At 45.0% G+C, this 25,406-nt stretch overlaps 1 protein-coding gene across 8 annotated transcripts in view; it reads left to right on the top strand.

The window, feature by feature from the left end:
• The window catches only part of LOC144768773 (uncharacterized), a 9,320,023-nt gene that overhangs the window by 7,573,616 nt on the left and 1,721,001 nt on the right, over nt 1-25,406 (top strand). The window lies entirely within an intron of this gene.

Here is a 25,406-nt window from a genome sequence, read left to right as displayed (position 1 = left end):
TTTGTTTCTCTCTGGCCTGACGCGTTTCGGGTATGGACTACCCTTGATCACATAACGGTTCAATGGTACAGAAGACCTTTAAATACTCATTTTTTTCTCTTTGCTAAGCACACCACGTGATTCATAGAAAGTGAGAACATACTCGTAAGAGACAGGGTGAGTGGCTACTTCGTTACTTCTAAAGCACATTTGTAGTGTATAACTTTCTGAATATATATATATATATATATATATATATATATATATATATATATATACGCTCCAACTTTCCACCAAAGGCCTGTTTACTAGTGAGCAAGGAGCTACCAACTCCGAAACGCGTAGAGTGGATTGGTTTTGGAATAAATCACGCTGAAAATGGATATTGTATGGTCGTGTCATATTATGTCAAGGAGACAGACTATACTTTAATTTGTGGATATATATATATATATATATATATATATATATATATATATATATATATATATATATATATATATATATATATATAAATATATATATATATATATATATATATATATATATATATTCAATTCAGGTCTTGACATTATGTTATGTATTTGATTTGCACAAGATGTCTGCCCTCATTTTCCCGCAGTCCCATTTTCATTTTTTTTGTTTCACTCGATTTAAACGTTCTGCACACTTCTTGTCATTTGCGTGATCGAGGCTTGTTAGAAGCCGAAACATGTAGCAGGTGATTAAACACCCTTGGATTGTTCCTGTCTGGTGTTTTTTGGCTGCCACTGAGAGCGTGTTTACGCAGTTTCTCTGAATTGAATAGGATTTCCGGCATGCTCGACCGGAGTACACGCCACCTCCCCAGGGGCCTCTAGCAACCCACGGAGCACTTTTCTGGAATATATATATATATATATATATATATGTATATATATATATATATATATATATATATATATATATATATATATAAAAAAAATATATATATATATATATATATATATATCTCCCAGAAGCCGCTTGAGGGAATCAGATGCAGCGCGTTGTCTCCAGCATGCAACGAAAAGCAGACACGAACCCAGGTTGAGTGCAGAAAGTAGCGTTTATTTCTCGTTAGTCAGCCATAACGCGTTTCACCACCGGAGTGGCTTGATCACATATATATATATACACATATATATATGTATCCAAAGTTTGTCCAAAAGAACGAGGACGCACACTACAAGGGAATACCTCCAACACAAGCTTTATCTACGCGTAGAGCTGGCACTCTGTCCGGTCCATTTTCCTCTGCCTGACGCGTTTCGGGCCGCATCAGCCCTTGTTCACAGGCTGAAACTGAATCATACACCAGCTTCCAGTTCAACTCCATGACTCCATGTGATTTCTTTTCAAGCCCCGCAGTGAGGCCTCTCAGGTGAGTCGCCTTACTAATGGCATGCTGGGACATGTAGTGTCTTGGTAGCATTGCGAACAACATTTCTTTAAGACCCTCCAGTGGGTGTGTTGAATTCAATTTCAAAATAATGTTTGTTTGTTTATAGACTCTCCAGTGAGCCTCCGGACATTGATAACCGGCTCCTTTTTCCCTCTGTAGCCGCTTCGGGCTGCAAACAGTTCTGTGCCCCTGCAGCTCCATTATTGGTTGAATGGTGGTGCGTGGCCTCACGGCAGGACAGCGGTAAAAATGCATCCAAAATTTGTCCGAAAGAACGAGGCCGCACACTACAAGGGAATGCCTCCAACTAAAGCTTTATGTATGCGTAGAGCTGGCACTCCGTCCGGTCCATTTTTCTCTGCCTGACGCGTTTCGGGCCGCATCAGCCCTTGTTCACAGGCTGAAACTGAATCATACACCAGCTTCCAGTTCAACTCCATAACTGCATGTGATTTCTTTTCAAGCCCCGCAGTGAGGCCTCTCAGGTGAGTCCGCTTACTAACGGCATGCTGGGACATGTAGTGTCTTGGTAGCATTGCGAAAAACATTTCTTTAAGACCCTCCAGTGGGTGTGTTGAATTAAATTTCAAAATAATGTTTGTTTGTTTATAGACTCTCCAGTGATCAGCCTGTGAACAAGGGCTGATACGATCCGAAACGCGTCAGCCAGAATAAAAGAACCGGACGGAGTGCCAGCTTCACGCGTTAATAAAGCAGTTGTGAGAAGTGGCTTTCTGCAGTGTGCGGCCTCGTTCTTTTGGAAAAAAGTTTGGTTGCATTTCTACAGCTGTCCCACCGTGAGGCTACGCACCGCCATTAAATCCTCAATGGTGCTGCAGGGGCACAGAACTGTTCGCAGCCCCGAGGTGGCTGCAGAAGGCAGGGGGAGCTGGTTGCTGACGTTCGGAGGCTCACTGGAGAGCCTATGAATAAAATCAACTTCATTATGAAATTGAATTTTGCACACCCACTGGAGGGTTCAAACGAAATGCTTTCATAATGCTTCACAATACACTACATGTCCCAGCATGCTACGAGCAATTGGACTCACCTGAGAGACCTCACTGTGGGGTTCTAAAAGTACTGCATGCAGACATGTTGGTGATTTGGAAGCTGGTGTATGATTCACTTTCAGCCTGTGAACAAGGGCTGATGCGGCCCGAAACGCATTAGGCAGAATAAAAGAACCGGACGGAGTGCCAGCTTCACGCGTTAATAAAGCATTTGTGAGAAGTGGCTTTCTGCAGTGTGCGGCCTCATTCTTTTGGACAAAGTTTAGTTGCATTTCTACGGCTGTCCCGCCGTGAGGCTACGCACCGCCATTAAATCCTCAATGGTGCTGCAGGGGCACAGAACTATTCACAGCCCCGAGGTGGCTGCTGACGGCAGGGAGGAGCTGGTTGCTGACGTCCGGAGGCTCACTGGAGAGCCTAAGAATAAAATCAACTTCATTATGAAATTGAATTTTGCACACCCACTAGAGGGTTCAAACGAAATGCTTTCATAATGCTTCACAATACACTACATGTCCCAGCATACTACGAGCAATTGGACTCACCTGAGAGACCTCACTGTGGGGTTCTAAAAGTACTGCATGCAGACATGTTGGTGATTTGGAAGCTGGTGTAGGATTCACTTTCAGCCAGTGAACAAGGGCTGATGCGGCCCGAAACGCGTTAGGCAGAATAAAAGAACCGGACGGAGTAACAGCTTCACGCGTTAATAAAGCATTTGTGAGAAGTGGCTTTCTGCAGTGTGTGGCCTCGTTCTTTTGGACAAAGTTTAGTTGCATTTCTACGGCTGTCCCGCCGTGAGGCTACGCACCGCCATTAAATCCTCAATGGTGCTGCAGGGGAACAGAACTGTTCACAGTCCCGAGGTGGCTGCAGAAGGCTGGGAGGAGCTGGTTGCTGACGTCCGGAGGCTTACTGGAGAGCCTATGAATAAAATCAAGTTCATTATGAAATTGAATTTTGCACACCCACTGGAGGGTTCAAACGAAATGTTTTCGTAATGCTTCAAAATACACTACATGTCTCAGCATGCTACGAGCAATTGGACTCACCTGAGAGACCTCACTACGGGGTTCTACAAGTACTGCATGCAGACATGTTGGTGATTTGGAAGCTGGTGTAGGATTCACTTTCAGCCTGTGAACAAGGGCTGATGCGGCCCGAAGCGCGTCAGGCAGAATAAAAGAACTGGACGGAGTGCCAGCTTCACGCGTTAATAAAGCATTTGTGAGAAGTGGCTTTCTGCAGTGTGTGGCCTCCCATCAGCTGAGGCTCCTCAAAAGGGCGCATTTCTTTGGAGGCATGCAGGAGAGGTGTGACTATGCAGTTTGGCGCACAAACGCGTTGGGCTTTCAATTTGAAAAGAGACATTGTGTTGTTTGCTGAGCTGTTCCTTTCCTGAAATAAAAGCGGGAAATTTCAGCTGAGGCTCCTCAAAAGGGCGCATTTCTTTCGATGAATGTATTGTGGCCATGTCCGGTCACGAGGAAGCCCACCGCTGAATTTGAGCGGATCCAGTGCTGGGGAAATCTCGAGCATCAAAGGAGCTGAAAGGCATGCAGGAGAGGTGTGACTATGCAGTTTGGCGCACACACTAATGTTATCTTTACCCACTGTGGTTTTGAAAATGGATTATTTGACTGATCATGGTGGCACCCACAAGGGATTACTTTAGGGAACTACAGGCTCCAGCATGCAAATAGGCACTCATACACAGAGGCGGAGCTCTGCATACTTATCAAGGTGTTCCTCATTAACTGACTGCCATTGTCAGTTTCCAGAGACCCGTGAGCAAGAACACCTCGTTGTTCGAAACGCGTTGGGATTTTAATTTGAAAAGAGGCATTGTGTTGTTTGCTGAGCTGTTCCTTTCCTGAAATAAAAGTGGTAACTTTCAGCTGAGGCTCCTCAAAAGCACGCATTTCTTTCGTTGGATGTATTGTGGCCGTGTCCGGTCGAGAGAAAGGCCGCCCTGAATACGAGCGGATCCAGTGCTGGGGAAGTCTGGAGCATCAAAGGAGCTGAAAGGCATGCAGGAGGGGTGTGAATATGCAGTTTGGCGCACACACTAATGTTATCTTTACCCACTGTGGTTTTGAAAATTGATTATTTGACTGATCATGGTGGCACCCGCAAGGTATTACTTTGGGGAACTACAGGCTCCAGCATGCAAATGGGCACTCATACACGGAGGCGGATCTCTGCATACATATCAAGGTGTTCCTCATTAACTGACTGCTATTCTCAGTTTCCAGAGACCCGTGAGCAAGAACACCTCGTTGTTCGAAACGCGTTGGGATTTTAATTTTAAAAGAGACATTGTGTTGTTTGCTGAGCTGTTCCTTTCCTGAAATAAAAGCGGTAACTTTCAGCTGAGGCTGCTCAAAAGGGCGCATTTCTTTTGGTGGATATATATATATGTGTGTGTGTGTGTGTGTGTGTGTGTGTTTGTGTGCGTGTGTGAGTGTGTGTGTGTGTGTGTACATATATATATATATATATATATATATATATATACATACTCTCCAACTTTCAAGCAAAAGCCTGTTTCTGAACTCACGGCGGGTGATGGAATCCGTATGTTACACAGCAACTACAGCTCGGTAGGTGCACTCACAGGACGTGTCAACAGCTTAATTCTTCGCACACATGTTTCAGCGTTATGCGTTCTTCAGTGCGGTAAAGACATTTGACACCCAGGCACACTGTTTAAATTGTCCAGTGATTTAATTGGTGCATTCATGGCCAATGGGAGGGCAGCATGCTCCCCAGTACTGTCATTGGAGAGCCGACCAATTCCATATTCAAAATCCTTGGCTTTGATGCTCAATAATTACAATTATTAAATGCAAATAGATGTCAGGCACCACCAATTAGTCCAGCCAAAACTCGATGTTGCTGAAAGCTGCCAGTTCAACAGTTCAATGTGCCACAAACGTCCTTCGCCTGTCGCCGGTTTTACTACTCATAATTCCGCGAGTGTCCATCAATTGACTGGGCAATCTTGAATTTGAATAATTCACAACCTTCTTGGTCGACATAGTTGAGTCAGCGGCGGTTCAGTCAGGCTACTTACATACGCTCCAACTTTCCACCAAAAGCCTGTTTCCGATCTCACGGCGGGTGCACCAAAGGACAGGGATGGAACCTGTGTGTTACACAACAACTACAGCTCGGTAGGTGCACTCACAGGACGTGTCAACAGCTTCATTCTTCGCAGACGCGTTTCAGCGTTATGCTTTCTTCAGTGCAATAAAGACATTTGACACACAGGCATAGTTTAAATTGTCCAGTGATTTAATTGGTGCAGTCGTGGCCAATGGGAGGGCGGAATGCTCCTCATGACTGTCATAGGAGAGGCAACCAATTCCATATTCAAAATCGTTGGCTTTGATGCTCATTAAGTACAAATATTAAATGCACATAGATGTCAGGCACCACCAATTAGTCCAGCCAAAACTCGATGTTGCTGAAGCTGCCAGTTCAATATTTCATTGTTCCGCAAATGTCCTTCACCTGTCGCCGGTTTAATTACACTGCATTCCGCGGGTGTCGGTCAATTGGCTGGGCAACCCTGAATTTGAATAATTCACGGCTTTCTTGCTCGACAGAGTAGTATCGGCGGCAATTCAGTCAGGCTAGTTACATATGCTTCAACTTTCCACCAAAAACCTGTTTCCGAACTCACGGTGGGTGCACCACAGGACGGGAATGGGACCCGTATGTTACACAACAACTACAGCTCGGTAGATGCACTCACAGGACGTGTCAACAGCTTAATTCTTTGCAGATGCGTTTCAGAGTTATGCTTTCTTCAGTGCGGTAAAGACATTTGACACACAGGCACACTGTTTAAATTGTCCAGTGATTTAATTGGTGCATTCATTGCCAATGGGAAGGCAGCATGCTCCCCAGGACTGTCATTGGAGAGCCGACCAATTCCATATTCAAAATCTTTGGCTTTGATGCTCAATAATTACAACTATTAAATGCAAATAGATGTCAGGCACCACCAATTAGTTCAGCCAAAACGCGATATTGCTCAAGGCTGCCAGTTCAACAGTTCAATGTGCCGCAAACGTCCTTCGCCTGTTGCCGGTTATAATACACAGCATTTCGAGGGTGTCCGTCAATTGGCTTGGCAACCCTGAATTTGAATAATTCATGACCTTCTTGGTCGACAGAGTAGTGTCGGCTGCGGTTCAGTCAGGCTAGTTACATAAGCTCTAACTTTCCACTAAAAGCCTGTTTCCGAACTCACGGCGGGTGCACCACAGGACCGGGATGGGACCGGTATGTTACACAACAACTACAGCTCGGTAGGTGCACTCACAGGACGTGTCAACAGCTTAATTCTTTGCAGACGCGTTTCAGAGTTATGCTTTCTTCAGTGCGGTAAAGACATTTGACACACAGGCACACTGTTTAAATTGTCCAGTGATTTAATTGGTGCATTCATGGCCAATGGGAGGGCAGCGTGCTACCCAGGAATGTCATTGGAGAGCCGACTAATTCCATATTCAAAATCCCTGGCTTTGATGCTCAATAAAAACAATTATTAAATGCACATAGATGTCAGGTACCACCAATTAGTCCAGCCCAAACTCGATGCTGCTCAAATCTGCCAGTTCAACAGTTCAATGTGCCACAAACGTCTTTCGCCTGTCACTGGTTTTAATACACAGCATACCGCAGGTGTCCGTCAATTGGCTGGGTAACCTAGAATTTGAATAATTCACAACCTTCTTGGTTGACAGAGTTGTGTCAGCGGCGGTTCGGTCAGGCTAGTTACATGTACTCCAACTTTCCACCAAAAGCCTGTTTCCGAAATCACGACGGGTGCACCAAAGGACAGGGATGTAACCCGTATGTTATACAACAACTGCAGCTCAGTAGGTGCATTCACAGGATGTGTCTACAGCTTAATTCTTTGCAGACGCGTTTCAGCGTTATGCTTTCTTCAGTGTGGTAAATACATTTGGGCCACAGGCACACTGTTTAAATTCTCCATTGATTTAATTGGTGCATTAATGGCTAAAGGGAGGGCAGCATGCTACCCAGGACAGTCATTGGAGAGCCGACCAATTCCATTTTCAAAATCCCTGGCTTTGATGCTCAATAAGTATAATTTTTAAATGCACATAGATGTCAGGTACCACCAATTAGTCCAGCCAAAACTCGATGTTGCTCAAAGCTGCCAGTTCAACAGTTCAATGTAGCACAAATGTCCTTCGCATGTCGCCGGTCTTAATACACAGCATTCCGCGGGTGTCCGTCAATTGGCTGGGCAACCCTGAATTTGAATAATTCACTACCTTTTTGGTCAACAGAGTAGTGTCGGCGGCGGTTCTGTCAGGCTAGTTACATACGTATATATATATATATTCCAAATGAAAGACCGGACAATTTGAGGCCCACTCTTCATCGTGTAAAATCTTTATTCTGTAAGGCGGCATGGATCAGGGGCACGGTGAGTACAAACAGGGATTTCAGCCATCAATGTCCCAACGCATTTCGGGCTATGTCTCGTCCTTGTTCACGGGATGGCAAATGAGGGGAAGCAGCTGGCAGGTTCTCTCAAGTAGTACAAAGTCCCGCCCAGTGAGCGTGTGCTCACGCTGCACTCTGGTAGATGGAGTCTCATGCGAGTCTTATAACCTGTAGTAGGAGCCGCCGCCAGCCTCCTAATGATAATTGTTGACCACAGTGGGTTGCTGCATCCACATGTTACCACTGTCACGCCACTTCTTCACCTTGCAGAACAACACGGTGTTCCTTGCTACTCCCCGCTCGTGGCATAGCTGGACCCGCTCTTCTGCGGGGAGGGGCTCTCCGCGACCTGGGAAGGTCGCTACATATTCCAAATGAAAGACCCGACAATTGGAGGCCCACTCTTGATCGTGTAAAATCTTTATTCTGTAAGGCGGCATCGATCAGGGGCACAGTGAGTATAAACAGGGATCTCAGCTATCAATGTCCCAACGCGTTTCGGGCTATGTCTCGCCCTTGTTTACTGGATGGCAACTGAGGAGAAGTGGCTGGCAGGTTCTCTCAAGTAGTACAAATTCCCGCCCAGTAGGCGTGTGCTCTCGCTGCACTCTGGTAGATGAAGTCTCATGCGAGTCTTATAACCTGTAGTAGGTGCCGCCACCACCCTCCTAATGATAATTGTTGACCGCAGTGGGTTGCTGCATCCTCACGTTACCACTGTCACACCACTTCTTCACCTTGCAGAACAATACGGTGTCCTTGCTGCTCCGCGCTCGTGGCGTAGCTGGACCCGCTCTTCTGCGGGGAGGGGCTCTCCACAACCTGGGAAGGCCGCTAAATATTCCAAATGAAAGACCCGACAATTGGAGGCCCACTCTTCATCGTGTAAAATCTTTATTCTGTAAGGCGGCATGGATCAGGGGCACGGTGAGTACAAACAGGGATTTCAGCCATCAATATCCCAACGCGTTTTGGGCTATGTCTCGCCCTTGTTCACGGGATGGCAAATGAGGAGAAGCGGCTGGCAGGTTCTCTCAAGTAGTACAAAGTCCGGCCCAGTGGGCGTTTGCTCTCGTTGCACTCTGGTAGATGGAGTCTCATGCAAGTCTTTTAACCTGTAGTAGGAGCCGCCGCCAGCCTCCTAATGATAATTGTTGACCAAAGTGGGTTGCTGCATCCACACGTTACCACTGTCACGCCACTTCTTCACCTTGCAGAACAATCCCATGAACAAGGGCGAGACATAGCCAGAAACGCGTTGGGGTATTGATGGCTGAAATCCCTGTTTGTACTCACCTTGCCCCTGATCCATGCCGCCTTACAGAATAAAGATTTTACACGATGTAGAGTGGGCCTCCAATTGTCGAGTCTTTCATTTGGAATATGTAGCGGCCTTCCCAGGTTACGGAGAGCCCCTCCCCGCAGATGAGCGGGTCCAGCTATGCCACGAGCGCGGAGCAGCAAGGAACACCGTGTTGTTCTGCAAGGTGAAGAAGTGGCGTGACAGTGGTAACATGTGAAAGCAGCGACCCACTGTGGTCAACAATTATCATTAGGAGGCTGGCGGTGGCTCCTACTACAAGTTATAAGACTCGCATGAGACTCCATCTACCAGAGTGCAGCGAGAGCACACGCCCACTGGGCGGGACTTTGTACTACTTGAGAGAACCTGTCAGCCGCTTCTCCTCATTTGCCATCCCGTGAACAAGGGCGAGACATAGCCCGAAACGCGTTGGGATATTGATGGCTGAAATCCCTGTTTGTACTCACTGTGCCCCTGATCCATGCCGCCTTACAGAATAAAGATTTTACACGATGAAGAGTGGGCCTCCAATTGTTGGGTCTTTCATTTGGAATATGTAGCGGCCTTCCCAGGTCGTAGAGAGCCCCTCCCCGCAGAAGAGCGGGTCCAGCTACGCCACGAGCGCGGAGCAGCAAGGAACACTGTGTTGTTCTGCAAGGTGAAGAAGTGGCGTGACAGTGGTAACGTGTGGATGCAGCAACCCACTGTGGTCAACAATTATCATTAGGAGGCTGGCGGCGGCTCCTACTACAGTTAATAATACTTGCATGAGATTCCATCTACCAGAGTGCAGCGAGAGCACACGCACACTGGCCGGGACTTTGTACTACTTGAGAGAACCTGCCAGCCGCTTCTCCTCATTTACCATCCCGTGAACAAGGGCGAGACATAGCCCGAAACGCATTGGCATATTGATGGCTGAAATCCCTGTTTGTACTCACCGTGCCCCTGATCCATGCCGCCTTACAGAATATAGATTTTACACGATGAAGAGTGGGCCTCCAATTTGTTCGGTCTTTCATTTGGAATATGTAGCGGCCTTCCCAGGTTGCGGAGAGCCCCTCCCCGCAGAAGAGCGGGTCCAGCTACGCCACGAGCGCAGAGCAGCAATCAACACTGTGTTGTTCTGCAAGGTGAAGAAGTGGCGTGACAGTGCTAACGTGTGGATGCAGCAACCCACTCTGGTCAACATTTATCATTAGGAGGCTGGCGGAGGCTCCTACTGCAGGTTATAAGACTCGCATGAGACTCCATCTACCAGAGTGCAGCGAGAGCACACGCCCACTGGGTGGGACTTTATACTACTTGAGAGAACCTGCCAGCCGCTTCTCCTCATTTGCCATCCCGTGAACAAGGGCGAGACATAGCCCGAAACGCGTTGGGATATTGAAGGCTGAAATCCCTGTTTGTACTCACCGTGCCCCTGATCCATGCCGCCTTACATAATAAAGATTTTACACGATGAAGAGTGGGCCTCCAATTGTCGGGTCTTTCAGTTGGAATATGTAGTGGCCTTCCCAGGTCGCAGAGAGCCCCTCCCCGCAGAAGAGCGGGTCCAGCTATGCCACGAGCGCTGAGCAGCAAGGAACACCGTGTTGTTCTGCAAGGTGAAGAAGTGGCGTGACAGTGCTAACGTGTGGATGCAGCGACCCACTGTGGTCAACAATTATCATTAGGAGGCTGGCGGTGGCTCCTACTACAGGTTATACGACTCGCATGAGACTCCATCTACCAGAGTGCAGCGAGAGCACACGCCCACTGGGCGGGACTTTGTACTACTTGAGAGAACCTGCCAGCCGCTTCTCCTCATTTGCCATCCCGTGAACAAGGGCGAGACATAGCCCGAAACGCGTTGGGATATTGATGGCTGAAATCCCTGTTTGTACTCACTGTGCCCCTGATCCATGCCGCCTTACAGAATAAAGATTTTACACGATGAAGAGTGGGCCTCCAATTGTCGGGTCTTTCATTTGGAATATGTAGCGCCCTTCCCAGGTTACGGAGAGCCCCTCCCCGCAGATGAGCGGGTCGAGCTATGCCACGAGCGCGGAGCAGCAAGGAACACCGTGTTGTTCTGCAAGGTGAAGAAGTGGCGTGACAGTGGTAACGTGTGAATGCAGCGACCCACTCTGGTCAACAATTATCATTAGGAGGCTGGCGGTGGCTCCTACTACAAGTTATAAGACTCGCATGAGACTCCATCTACCAGAGTGCAGCGAGAGCACACGCCCACTGGGCGGGACTTTGTACTACTTGAGAGAACCTGCCAGCCGCTTCTCCTCATTTGCCATCCCGTGAACAAGGGCGAGACATAGCCCGAAACGCGTTGGGATATTGATGGCTGAAATCCCTGTTTGTACTCACTGTGCCCCTGATCCATGCCACCTTACAGAATAAAGATTTTACACGATGAAGAGTGGGCCTCCAATTGTTGGGTCTTTCATTTGGAATATGTAGCGGCCTTCCCAGGTCGTAGAGAGCCCCTTCCCGCAGAAGAGCGGGTCCAGCTACGCCACGAGCGCGGAGCAGCAAGGAACACTGTGTTGTTCTGCAAGGTGAAGAAGTGGCGTGACAGTGGTAACGTGTGGATGCAGCAACCCACTGTGGTCAACAATTATCATTAGGAGGCTGGCGGCGGCTCCTACTACAGTTAATAATACTTGCATGAGATTCCATCTACCAGAGTGCAGCGAGAGCACACGCACACTGGCCGGGACTTTGTACTACTTGAGAGAACCTGCCAGCCGCTTCTCCTCATTTACCATCCCGTGAACAAGGGCGAGACATAGCCCGAAACGCATTGGCATATTGATGGCTGAAATCCCTGTTTGTACTCACCGTGCCCCTGATCCATGCCGCCTTACAGAATATAGATTTTACACGATGAAGAGTGGGCCTCCAATTTGTTCGGTCTTTCATTTGGAATATGTAGCGGCCTTCCAAGGTTGCGGAGAGCCCCTCCCCGCAGAAGAGCGGGTCCAGCTACGCCACGAGCGCAGAGCAGCAATCAACACTGTGTTGTTCTGCCAGGTGAAGAAGTGGCGTGACAGTGCTAACGTGTGGATGCAGCAACCCACTCTGGTCAACATTTATCATTAGGAGGCTGGTGGAGGCTCCTACTGCAGGTTATAAGACTCGCATGAGACTCCATCTACCAGAGTGCAGCGAAAGCACACGCCCACTGGGTGGGACTTTATACTACTTGAGAGAACCTGCCAGCCGCTTCTCCTCATTTGCCATCCCGTGAACAAGGGCGAGACATAGCCCGAAACGCGTTGGGATATTGAAGGCTGAAATCCCTGTTTGTACTCACCGTGCCCCTGATCCATGCCGCCTTACATAATAAAGATTTTACACGATGAAGAGTGGGCCTCCAATTGTCGGGTCTTTCAGTTGGAATATGTAGTGGCCTTCCCAGGTCGCGGAGAGCCCCTCCCCGCAGAAGAGCGGGTCCAGCTATGCCACGAGCGCTGAGCAGCAAGGAACACCGTGTTGTTCTGCAAGGTGAAGAAGTGGCGTGACAGTGCTAACGTGTGGATGCAGCGACCCACTGTGGTCAACAATTATCATTAGGAGGCTGGCGGTGGCTCCTACTACAGGTTATAAGACTCGCATGAGACTCCATCTACCAGAGTGCAGCGAGAGCACACGCCCACTGGGCGGGACTTTGTACTACTTGAGAGAACCTGCCAGCCGCTTCTCCTCATTTGCCATCCCATGAACAAGGGCGAGACATAGCCCGAAACGCGTTGGGATATTGATGGCTGAAATCCCTGTTTGTACTCACCGTGCCCCTGATCCATGCCGCCTTACAGAATAAAGATATTACACAATGAAGAGTGGGCCTCCAATTGTCGGGTCTTTCATTTGGAATATGTAGCGGCCTTCCCAGGTCGCGGAGAGCCCCTCCCTGCTGAACAGCGGGCCCAGCTACGCCACGAGCGCGGAGCAGCTAGGAACACTGTGTTGTTCTGCAAGGTGAAGAAGTGGCGTGATAGTGGTAACGTGTGGATGCAGCAACCCACTGTGGTCAACAATTATCATTAGGAGGCTGGCGGTGGCTCCTACTACAGGTTATAAGACTCGCATGAGACTCCATCTACCAGAGTTCAGCGATAGCACACGCCCACTGGGCGGGACTAAGTACTGCTTGAGAGAACCTGCCAGCCGCTTCTCCTCATTTACCATCCCGTGAACAAGGGTGAGACATAGCCCGAAACGTGTTGGGATATTGATGGCTGAAATCCCAGTTTGTACTCACCGTGCCCCTGATACATGCTGCCTTACAGAATAAAGATTTTACACGATGAAGAGTGGGCCTCCAATTGTCGGGTCTTTCATTTGGAATAAATATATATATATAGCCATGAGATCAGACATCAACATTTATTAAAAAATTGATACAGACTTTAAACCAAAGTCAACCTTTATGCCAGTAATGCCTAAAGATGGACTAGATCTGTTTTCAGAGTGCGTAACCAAAGATCTGAAAGACTTATCAATATTGAGCACAAAACAGCGTAATCTCCAAAATCAAGACCACACACGGAAATACAATGAAGTACTCACAAAAATTAAAGCAAGATCAGACATTGTGGTAAGGTGGTCCGATAAAGGGGGCAACGTGGTCCTATGGCCTTTGGAAATGTACAACAAAGAAGCTCAAAATCAACTCCAAGACCGCGAATGCTACTCAAGAATAACCCCAACAACTATGATAGGTATACAAGAAAAATACCATCATGAATTGTACAAGTGGCGTGGGAAAGGTTTGTTGAATAAAAAAGAGTTTGAGTTTCTTAAAAATGATTACCCTGTGACAGCGCAACTGTACCTCATTCCCAAGATACACAAAGACGACAAAACACCTCCAGGAAGACCAATAATATCAGCGATTGGGAGTCTGTTTGAGAATACCAGTATCTTTGTGGATCACTTTTTGCAACCGGAGGTTAAAAAACTTCCTGCGTACATAAGGGACACAGGGGACTTCCTTCAAAAAGTATATGATGTTAAGTGGAAAGAACAGTACCTGTTCATGACTATGGATGTGCAATCCCTCTACACCAGCATTAGACACAGCGACGGCCTCAATGCCATCAAGTACTATCTGGGCAAAAGACCTATACATTTGTTTGAACATACAAGAATGTTACTTGAAATGACTGAATGGTGCCTCACGAACAATACATTCATTTTTGACAGACTGCACTATAAACAGGTTCAAGGATCGGCCATGGGTACTTGCTTCTCTCCCAGCTATGCGAACCTACATATGGGCTGGTGGGAGGAGCAGGTACTATGGGCACTACACCCCGAAACTATGACCAACAATGTGATCTTATACAAAAGATTTATTGATGACGTTTTCATTTTGTGGGAGGGTAGTGAGGAGAGTGCGATGGAATTTGCTGAAAGCTTAAATGAAAATGCTTTGAATTTGAAGTTCACATGCAGCATTAGCAGAGAAAACATCCAATTTTTAGACCTAGAACTATATGTGGAAAATAATCAAATTCAAACCCGTACCTACCGTAAGCCAACAGCAGGTAATGCAATCTTGCACGCCCATAGTTTTCACCCAACTCCACTAAAACAATCAATCCCCTATGCAGAATGTCTGAGAATGACACGAAACTGTAGTACAAAGGAGGGACTAGAGGAAGCCAAACAAAATCTGTTTTCGAGATTAATGCAAAGAGGATACACATCCAAAACATGCAAGAGTGCAGAAACCAAATGTAACAGAAAGACCCGAAATGAATTGTTGTTCCCGAAGGTAACTGAGAAAGTGCATGACAAACCAGAGAGGCAACCGCCTAGGTTGATAACTGGATTCAACCGGTATCATGCTAATCTCCGTAAAATCTTAACTAGACACTGGCCACTTATCCGTCATGACCCCACAATAGGTCATATGGTGGGCAAAACACCCTTACTTTCATTCAGAAAGGCCAAGTCAATGCGTAATGAATTAGTCTGCAATGCCCCAGCAGTAAAATCCAAAAAACCAAGGGACTGGTTCCAAGCACAGAAAGGATTCAGAAAATGCAGTAAGTGCAAAGCCTGTAACCATGGTAAAAACACAACGAATGTGGAAGTACCTTTTAGAAGCTTCCCTTACAAAATTAGGGAAGCCTACACATGCAAAACCGAATATGCAGTGTACGTACTCACCTGTGAGTGTGGGAAAAGATATGTGGGATCAACCATTCACCCTGCTCATGTAAGAATTTTGCAGCACTTGCGTGCAATTACAAATCAAGATCCAGCTTACCCTGTAGCCAGACACATTCATGAGCACCATGGTGGTAATGCAACAGGTCTGACGTATTTTGTCATTGACAGCATACCCAAGAATGCCAGAGGCGGAAATCGCAAATTGGCTTTACGCCGCCTTGAGTCTAGGTATATTATTCTCCTAAACTCAAAAATCCCTTCGGGTTTGAACACGGATGAGGCTTTAAGTGTCCATATTTAACAAACTAATCGATCTGTGATTTTTCCTTCTCTTCCCCCAGTACCACTCACAACCATCTGTTGCTCCAAGCAATAAAAACACTCATGTTTTAGATTATACATGTTAACAGTACTAGTAAGGATACACAGTTTTGGTACCACACCCACCAACCTCCCGCCACTATACATTTCCAGTTTTTGTGTTCCCCCCCCCCTTTTCTGTCAAGCATAACTCAGATCCAATCCCACAAATATCCTCCCCCCTCCCGCGCAGGGCAGGTATTCCGTACGGTCACAAATGGGTCCCAAGGAAACACCGCGGTGTAAAATCGCTATAAGCACTTGCAAGTCTGTACCACTATACAGTGAGCGATTCGCTAAGACGGCCAAAAAACAATGAACAGGGAGAGAATACAGGCCGTATGTCCGAGCGATCACACCGGCTGACACGTTGACACAGATCAAACACTCACCTCGAGGTTACGTGTCATGGAAAGTTTCAGCGGCAATGTAGTGAACAGACTAATCACCTGTTTCCTAAACTAGGGAAACCTTTGTGTCAGAAGCGCGAGTGTGCGCATCCAATTACAGTGCGACACATGTCGCATTTTGGGCTCAGGTTAACATGGGTGGATAGGATAGGCCCATGCAGGGATACAAGGGATGAGTGTGCTGAAACGCAAAAACACAGCTAAAAAACAGACTCTAACCATGAGGTATAACGTGATAAATAACATCATGTAAGGGGCAATAGTAATTGTGTTTATTTGGTTAAAACTGTTTATTTTGAGAAAAAAAAAAATGTGTGGCAATGGGAAGGTGTTTTTTAATTTGGTACAATTTAGTAGTTGTTTTTACAATGGGTAAATACAACCAGTGAAAAAAGACTAATATGCAATAATGAAATGTGCAAGTCATTTATTGGTTATGGTAATTCACAGGGTGGGTCCTTGTTTAAAATAGTATTAGCCAGTCACATGGCAGATATGTGTATCACATGACTTTCTTAACATGTATAAAAGGTAATAATTTCAGTAACACAGATGTTAGTGAGCAAGGCGGGAGCAAGCCGCCGAAACGCGTCTGAGCAGCAACTGAATATGGAATAAACGGTTTGAACTTAGATTCACGGAGTCAGCGCCTTCTTTGAATGGAAAAGTTTGGTGTGGTAAAGAATATATATATATATATATATATATATATATATATATATATATATATATATATATATATATATATTGCAAAACAAACTCTCCCCTGTTCGAAGAGCACACCCAAACAGACGAATTCACAGAATTCCATTGAGAACAGCCAACATTTTAATCAGAGCCAGTTCAAGCCTTACGTGTTTCGGAGTAGAAAACCTCCTTGTTCACAGGCACTCTGTGTGGTTGCGCAGTGTTGAAAATGGTATTGTCCCAGCATGCCTTTATCACAGGTGAGTCAATTGCTTTGCATGCTGGGATGTGTGGTACTATGAATTAATTAAATACCTTTTCCCGAAATTATTTCCTTAGTAGGTTCTGCGCCGCCACACAAAATCATTTCCATTACCCTCAGTGGGCCTCTGAAAAATAAAATGTTGATAATCGTGCAAATCTGTTTAGCCACATGTAGGTTCGGAGCAGTTCCGTGTCCGTGGCCCCTGTACCAATTAGGGCGGTGCATCTTCACGGCTGGATTGCCGTCATCTTGTTGCAAAACAAACTTTCCCCTGTTCAAAGAGCACACTCACACAGAGGAATTCACAGAATTCCATTGAGAACAGCCAACATTTTAATCAGAGCCAGTTCAAGCCTTACGCGTTTCGGAGTAGAAAACCTCCTTGTTCACAGGCACTCTGTGTGGTTGCGCAGTGTTGAAAATTGTATTGTCCCAGCATGCCTTTATCACAGGTGAGTCAATTGCTTTGCATGCTGGGATGTGTAGTATTTTGAATTAATTAAATACCTTTTCCCGAAATTATTTCCTTAGTAGGTTCTGCGCCGCCACACAAAATAATTTTCATTACCCTCAGTGGGCCTCTGAAAAATAAAATGTTGATAATCGTGCAAGTCTGTTTAGCCACATGTAGGCTCGGAGCAGTTCCGTGTCCGTGGCCCCTGTACCAATTAGGGCGGTGCATCTTCACGGCTGGATTGCCGTCATCTTGTTGCAAAACAAACTCTCCCCTGTTCAAAGAGCACACCCAAACAGACGAATTCACAGAATTCCATTGAGAACAGCCAACATTTTAATCAGAGCCAGTTCAAGCCTTACGCGTTTCGGAGTAGAAAACCTCCATGTTCACAGGCACTCTGTGTGGTTGCGCAGTGTTGAAAATGGTATTGTCCCAGCATGCCTTTATCACAGGTGAGTCAATTGCTTTGCATGCTGGGATGTTTGGTACTATGAATTAATTAAATACCTTTTCCCAAAAATATTTCCTTAGTAGGTTCTGCGCCGCCACACAAAATCATTTCCATTACCCTCAGTGGGCCTCTGAAAAATAAAATGTTGATAATCGTGCAAGTCTGTTTAGCCACATGTAGGCTCGGAGCGGTTCCGTGTCCGTGGCCCCTGTACCAATTAGGGTGGTGCATCTTCACGGCTGGATTGCCGTCATCTTGTTGCAAAACAAACTCTCCCCTGTTCGAAGAGCACACCCAAACAGACAAATTCACAGAATTCCATTGAGAACAGCCAACATTTTAATCAGAGCCAGTTCAAGCCTTACGCGTTTCGGAGTAGAAAACCTCCTTGTTCACAGGCAATCTGTGTGGTTGCGCAGTGTTGAAAATGGTATTGTCCCAGCATGCCTTTATCACAGATGAGTCAATTGCTTTGCATGCTGGGATGTGTAGTACTTTGAATTAATTAAATACCTTTTCCCGAAATTATTTCCTTAGTAGGTTCTGCGCCGCCACACAAAATCATTTCCATTACCCTCAGTGGGCCTCTGAAAAATAAAATGTTGATAATCGTGCAAGTCTGTTTAGCCACATGTAGGCTCGGAGCAGTTCCGTGTCCGTGGCCCCTGTACCAATTAGGGTGGTGCATCTTCACGGCTGGATTGCCGTCATCTTGTTGCAAAACAAACTCTCCCCTGTTCGAAGAGCACACCCAAACAGACGAATTCACAGAATTCCATTGAGATCAGCCAACATTTTAATCAGAGCCAGTTCAAGCCTTACGCGTTTCGGAGTAGAAAACCTCCTTGTTCACAGGCAATCTGTGTGGTTGCGCAGTGTTGAAAATGGTATTGTCCCAGCATGCCTTTATCACAGGTGAGTCAATTGCTTTGCATGCTGGGATGTGTAGTACTTTGAATTAATTAAATACCTTTTCCCGAAATTATTTCCTTAGTAGGTTCTGCGCCGCCACACAAAATCATTTCCATTACCCGCAGTGGGCCTCTGAAAAATAAAATGTTGATAATAGTGCAAGTCTGTTTAGCCACATGTAGGCTCGGAGCAGTTCCGTGTCCATGGCCCCTGTACCAATTAGGGTGGTGCATCTTCACGGCTGGATTGCCGTCATCTTGTTGCAAAACAAACTTTCCCCTGTTCGAAGAGCACACCCACACAGAGGAATTCACAGAATTCCATTGAGAACAGCCAACATTCTAATCAGAGCCAGTTCAAGCCTTGCGCGTTTCGGAGTAGAAAACCTCCTTGTTCACAGGCACTCTGTGTGGTTGTGCAGTGTTGAAAATGGTATTGTCCCACCATGCCTTTATCACAGGTGAGTCAATTGCTTTGCATGCTGGGATGTGTAGTACTTTGAATTAATTAAATACCTTTTCCCGAAATTATTTCCTTAGTAGGTTCTGAGCCGCCACACAAAATCTTTTCCATTACCCTCATTGGGCCTCTGAAAAATAAAATGTTGATAATCGTGCAACTCTGTTTAGCCACATGTAGGCTCGGAGTCGTTCCGTGGCCCCTGTACCAATTAGGGTGGTGCATCTTCACGGCTGGATTGCCGTCATCTTGTTGCAAAACAAACTCTCCCCTGTTCGAAGAGCACACCCAAACAGACGAATTCACAGAATTCCATTGAGAACAGCCAACATTTTAATCATAGCCAGTTCAAGCCTTACGCGTTTCGGAGTAGAAAACCTCCTTGTTCACAGGCACTCTGTGTGGTTGCTCAGTGTTGAAAATGGTATTGTCCCACCATGCCTTTATCACAGGTGAGTCAATTGCTTTGCATGCTGGGATGTGTAGTACTTTGAATTAATTAAATACCTTTTCCCGAAATTATTTCCTTAATAGGTTCTGCGCCGCCACACAAAATCATTTCCATTACCCTCAGTGGGCCTCTGAAAAATAAAATGTTGATAATCGTGCAAGGCTGTTTAGCCACATGTAGGCTTGGAGCAGTTCCGTGTCCATGGCCCCTGTACCAATTAGGGTGGTGTATCTTCACGGCTGGATTGCTGTCATCTTGTTGCAAAACAAACTCTCCCCTATATATATGTATATTCCAAACACAAAGTTGCTCCACAGTGGCACACTCTATCTGCCAGTGCTGTGTAGGGGATTAAAAGCCACAAATCCCTTGACATCTCAAACACAATTGGAGATGCTGCACTCCTGGAGATTCTTGTTTAGTAAGCATGCATTTATTTAAAACACTTATTCAAGGCAAACACCACAACACGTTTCAACAACCTGTCTTTTTTAAGTGGTGAATCAAGCAAAGTTCCATTTGCCATGTCTTTTATAGCCACAGAAGCATGAGGGAATTGTAGTTAGCATAGACCATGTTATTACTCAAAATCCATATTTTCCCATGTGGCATTTACTGCAACCTCCGGACCCTTACTCCAACTCGTTTTTGCGGCCCGCATCGGTGTTGTTGATACTGAGGGCATGTGCTCGCCATTCAGGTTACACAAACCTACCCTATGAACCTGCTGTTGCGCAAAGCATAGGAAGTGCGGCATCATTTCCTTGTCTTCCAAAATATAGTACCACTTGCTGGAGATTTAGTAACTCTCGCCAACTGCATTCCTCACCAGTTTAGTCTGTCCCCTTGGTGCTACCATACAGTTTAAATTCCAAACATAAAGAGGCCGATTCCAATCTCGCTGGGAAAAGGCTCCGTCAGACTCGGATCCCGTACATGCATATGTAGGGGGGACCCTTGGCTCCCCCCTTGATCGACTCGTACAACTACGGGTGAAGGGACCCCCAACATCCGCTCCTTGGAGCGTTTATGTGTTGGAGGCCCCGACTCGATCCGGTGGTGCGAATTGTGCATCGCACTGGCTCGTTCGGAATCGCCTCTATTGCTTAGTGATTTGCTTACGGACGAGATGTACGGAGCGGTTCGGACCGGAAACGATACGGTCGGCGATTTCGCGTTTCTCACATCGTACTTGCTCGCTTGTACTGCTGTACGTGTCGGTGGGAAAACACAAATACGGCTCCAGAGTGGTGCGCTCTATCTGCTGGTGCAGCGTTGCGGTTTAAAAGCCACAAATCCCTTGGCATCTCAAACACAAATAAGTAGCATGCATTTCTTTAAAATACATATTCAAGGCAAACACCACAACACGTTTCAAAATTATGTCTTTTTCAAGTGGTGAATCAAGGAAAGTTTCATTTGCCATGTCTTTTATAGCCACAGAAGCATTGTGGGAATTGTAGTTAGCATAGTGCATGTTATTAGTGGAAATCCATATTTTCCCATGTAGCATTAACTGCAACCTCCAGGCCATTACTCCAACTCTTTTTTTTGGGCCGCATCAGTGTTGTTGATACTGAGGGCATGTGTTTGCAATTCAGCTTAGGCGAGCCTGCCCGATGAGGCTGCTGTTGCGCAAAGTATAGGAAGTGCAGCATAATTTCCTTGTCTTCCAAGGTATAGTATATACTACATACACAATAAAACCATAAAAATATAAACAATTCCAAACAAAAATATATTTCTTAATTTAGACAATAAATTAAAATTACAAAATTAAAATCCCCCCTAAACACATATTCTAAATATATTAAATGGGGTAAGCGTTTGACTTCGGAGGGACTACATTATCTATTCTCACTCCAGTCTGTACAACAGTTTGGAAGGCTTTGGACTTTGGAGAGGTTACATTGGCTTTTCCCACTCCACTCTATACAACAGTAGGGAAAGTGTTGGACTTTGGAGGTGTAAGATGTACTAAACCCACTCATGTCTGTACTTTAGTAGGCAAAGTGTTAGACTCCATTGGGGTTAAATGTTTTTTTCACACTCCAGTCTGTGTAATAGCAGGAAATGTGTTGGACTGCAAAGGCATACAATGTACTCTTCCCACTCCATTCTGTGCTACAGTAGGGAAAGTGTTGGATTTCGGAAGGGTTAGACTTACAATTTCCACTCCACTCTGAGCAACAGTACAGAAAGTGTTGGACTTCGGAGGGGTTAAATTTACAATTCCAAATATAGTCTATGCAACAGTAGGAAAAGCATTGGATTTCGGAGAGGTCTGGTTTACTATCCCGGCTCCAGTCTGTGTAAGAGTAGGAAAAGATCTGGAGTTCAGAGGGGTAAAATTTACTATTCCCAGTCTAGTCTGTGCAACAGTAGGGAAAGCGTTGGACTTCGGCGGGGATAAGATGTACTATTCCCACTTCAGTCTATGCAACAAGAGGAAAAGCATTGTACATCAGAGGGGTTACATTTACTGTTCTCACTCCAGTCTGTAACAGAGTAGAGAAAACGTTGGACTTCTGAAGGGTTAACTACTATTCCTACTCCAATCTGTGCAACAGTAGAGAAAGTACTTCACTTCAAAATATATACATATTTGAATAACCCTAATAATTTTTTTTAAAAATATAGAATTCTTAATTTAAACTATATTAAACTATATTAATTTGCATAAACATATTTATACATACATAAAAAAAGAATAAACAATGTACATAAATAATAAACAATTTAATAATTTTCTATTACAAAAAAATAGTTCTTTAATTATTACTTAATTAACTTTCCACCATATAGAAACCTAGCAGTTCGCACCTAAAATATATAATTATTACTCAATATAAAAAAAATCTATTAAAACATTAAGAAGAATTACTAACCAATTATATTTTAATTTTTACTTCTTTAACTTCCCAGCCTATACCCCTAAAAACCTAGCGACCCCCACCTAAAATAAGCCTAAAAAATCTGTAAAACATAAAAAGGCACAAAATGTATATCAATCACATACTTACTTGAAAATGATTAATTAATTAATTATTACTTATTTAGCTCCCCACCCTATCCCACTACAAACCCAACAACACACTGCAGCAGTACAAATTACTATTGCAATTAAATTAAAGACCTGAAATCAGCAATAATCGCATTGCAGCAATCCAATCATAATCTATAAAGCCTCCCAATCAGCACACATCAAATACCAAGACCTCCGCAGCAGGACAAATCACTGATCTACTAGTCACAGCACCCATCAATCAGTGGCTGAGACGAATAATCACTCCTCAGATAATAATACAGGATCTACCCTTCAAAGCAATAAAATAAATCCAGAAAGAACAAAAGATATAAACAAACAGCCGGAAGATGAACCCACCAACGTATCTCTCCACCTGTTAGCAATCCAGTCACAAAATCACCAACGCTCTCCATCAGGAAAGGTATTAGAAATGCTCAGCGCCCAGACAGACAGGATAGCTACAGACATGCGAAACACCATTAGAAACATGAAGAAAGCGCTACTATTATCAGAAAGTTATCTCTCCAGAATTATTCAGAGGCAAAAAACGGCACTCAATCTTCACAGTAAGCTCAACACAACTCCAATGCCGCTTTAGTATGTTCCTTAGATATTTGTCGGACATATAAGACCTACAACTTTCTTACGATACGACCCACAACCTTCCTGAAAAGACAAGCGACCATAAGATTCAGGTGGTCCCAATTAATATCAACAGAATATCACACACAAATCAAAGAAAAGCAAACGCTGATAACCTGAAAGAAATAACGCTAAGCCCAGAGGGTTTGGACGCCAATACGCACTGAGAAAAACCTTCAAAGAATATATCTTGCCTACTGCCGCTCAGCCATGAAACATGCAGATGACATTGCCGAACTAATCTTGAATCAACATTCTGACGTGGCTATTCTAACTGAAACATGGCTATCTGAATTATCCTCCCCATGACTAGACCTGCTGGTGCCACCTAACTATAACATTGTTAGACTCAATAGGCTATACAAATGGGGAGGAGGAGTGGCCAGTATCCACCGATCTAATATCACCATCTCTAAAGTTCTCTCAGACCCTTTAGATTCATGTGAATACCTGGGACTCACAGCATGATTCACAAACAACCAAGTGTACAAACTACACACATTCTATCACCCCCCAGGTAAAAACCTATCTTTCATAGACCGTCTACTGGAAATGATTATAACTAACTCAGAACCTCACTCCAATTATATTTTCCTAGGAGACTTCAATCTTCACTGGAACGACATCCAAGATAATCAGATCAACATTCTTAAAGAGTTTCTAGCAGACCAATCAAAAGTACAAGCATGTGTCCTACCAACACACTCAAAAGGAGCTACATTAGACTGGATCATCTCCAAAGAAAATATGATCCAAGCAATTTCAATTGTTCCGTGCGACTGGTCTGATCACCACGTCATTACTTTCCAAATACCAGTAAAAAAAAAGAAATCAATCTAGCAACCAATCAAACCCAAACAGTGGATGAGAGACATGGGAAACCTGAATTTAGAGACTCTTACAATGCAGGGTGAGAATAAACTTCAACCCCCTTCTGATCTATTGGACATCAGCGAACTTGCAGACAACTACAATAGTACAATATCTAAAATAATTGCCGATATTGCCCCCTTAAAACTTAAAAGACGTAAACTCAGAATAATAGAACGAAAGTGGAGATAAACTCTGTCGTCCCCCCACTTAACACAACTAAGAATGACCAGGAAAACCTACAATAAATGCGTACCTAAATCAAAAAAAGAATTTTTTAGAAATGAACTTGAAAACGCAAACAACAGACCGAGGCAACTCGTCGATCTACTAATAGAACAATCAAACAAATTAGCCAAAACCTCCATATTAACATCTAAATCAGATCTGAACTGTGAAGATATTTCAACATTCTTTACTGATAAAGCCAGCGCATAGGAGAGAGAGCTCAAGAATAACACAGAAAATGCATCAACTCTAAGAAATGATAAAGGGAGGAACAATACCCTACCAACACAAATAATGCCCCAAAATAATGCCCAGTGGTTTACCTTCAAACTATATGATCAGCATGACATCACCAAAATAGTACTATCTCTGAAACCAAATAATCATTACAGTGACCCTCTACCATCAAAATGCTGGCTCTACTGCAACCACATGGTCATTCCCTACTGGACTAAGATAATTAATGAATCGCTTGCCCAAGGTTCAATTCGGGAATGCCTAAAAATAGGTCAGGTCATCCCTCTCCTAAAGAAACCTACGGAGAACGCATCCGACCCAAACAACTTTTGTCCAGTAACAACCATTCCCCTACTAGCCAAAATACTAGAAAACTGTGTGCTCAATCAACTAAGTCGTACAAAAGGGGGTGGTGATGGACGGAGCATCAGAACCAATCAAACACTCACACCCAGTCAAAAGATCTGGGTTTGATCCATCACCGTTCTTTAGCCCACTCTGCCACCCCAGTTCAGACATGGCTATATGCAAATCAGTCTGACCCTGTGCCTCATGGGAACA

The sequence above is a fragment of the Lissotriton helveticus genome, chromosome 7 (genome assembly GCF_964261635.1).
Source record: "Lissotriton helveticus chromosome 7, aLisHel1.1, whole genome shotgun sequence".
In the NCBI taxonomy this organism is placed as follows: Eukaryota; Metazoa; Chordata; class Amphibia; order Caudata; family Salamandridae; genus Lissotriton; species Lissotriton helveticus.
The sequence above is the reverse complement of the archived record's forward strand: the minus strand, read 5'-3'. Positions and strand labels throughout refer to the sequence as shown.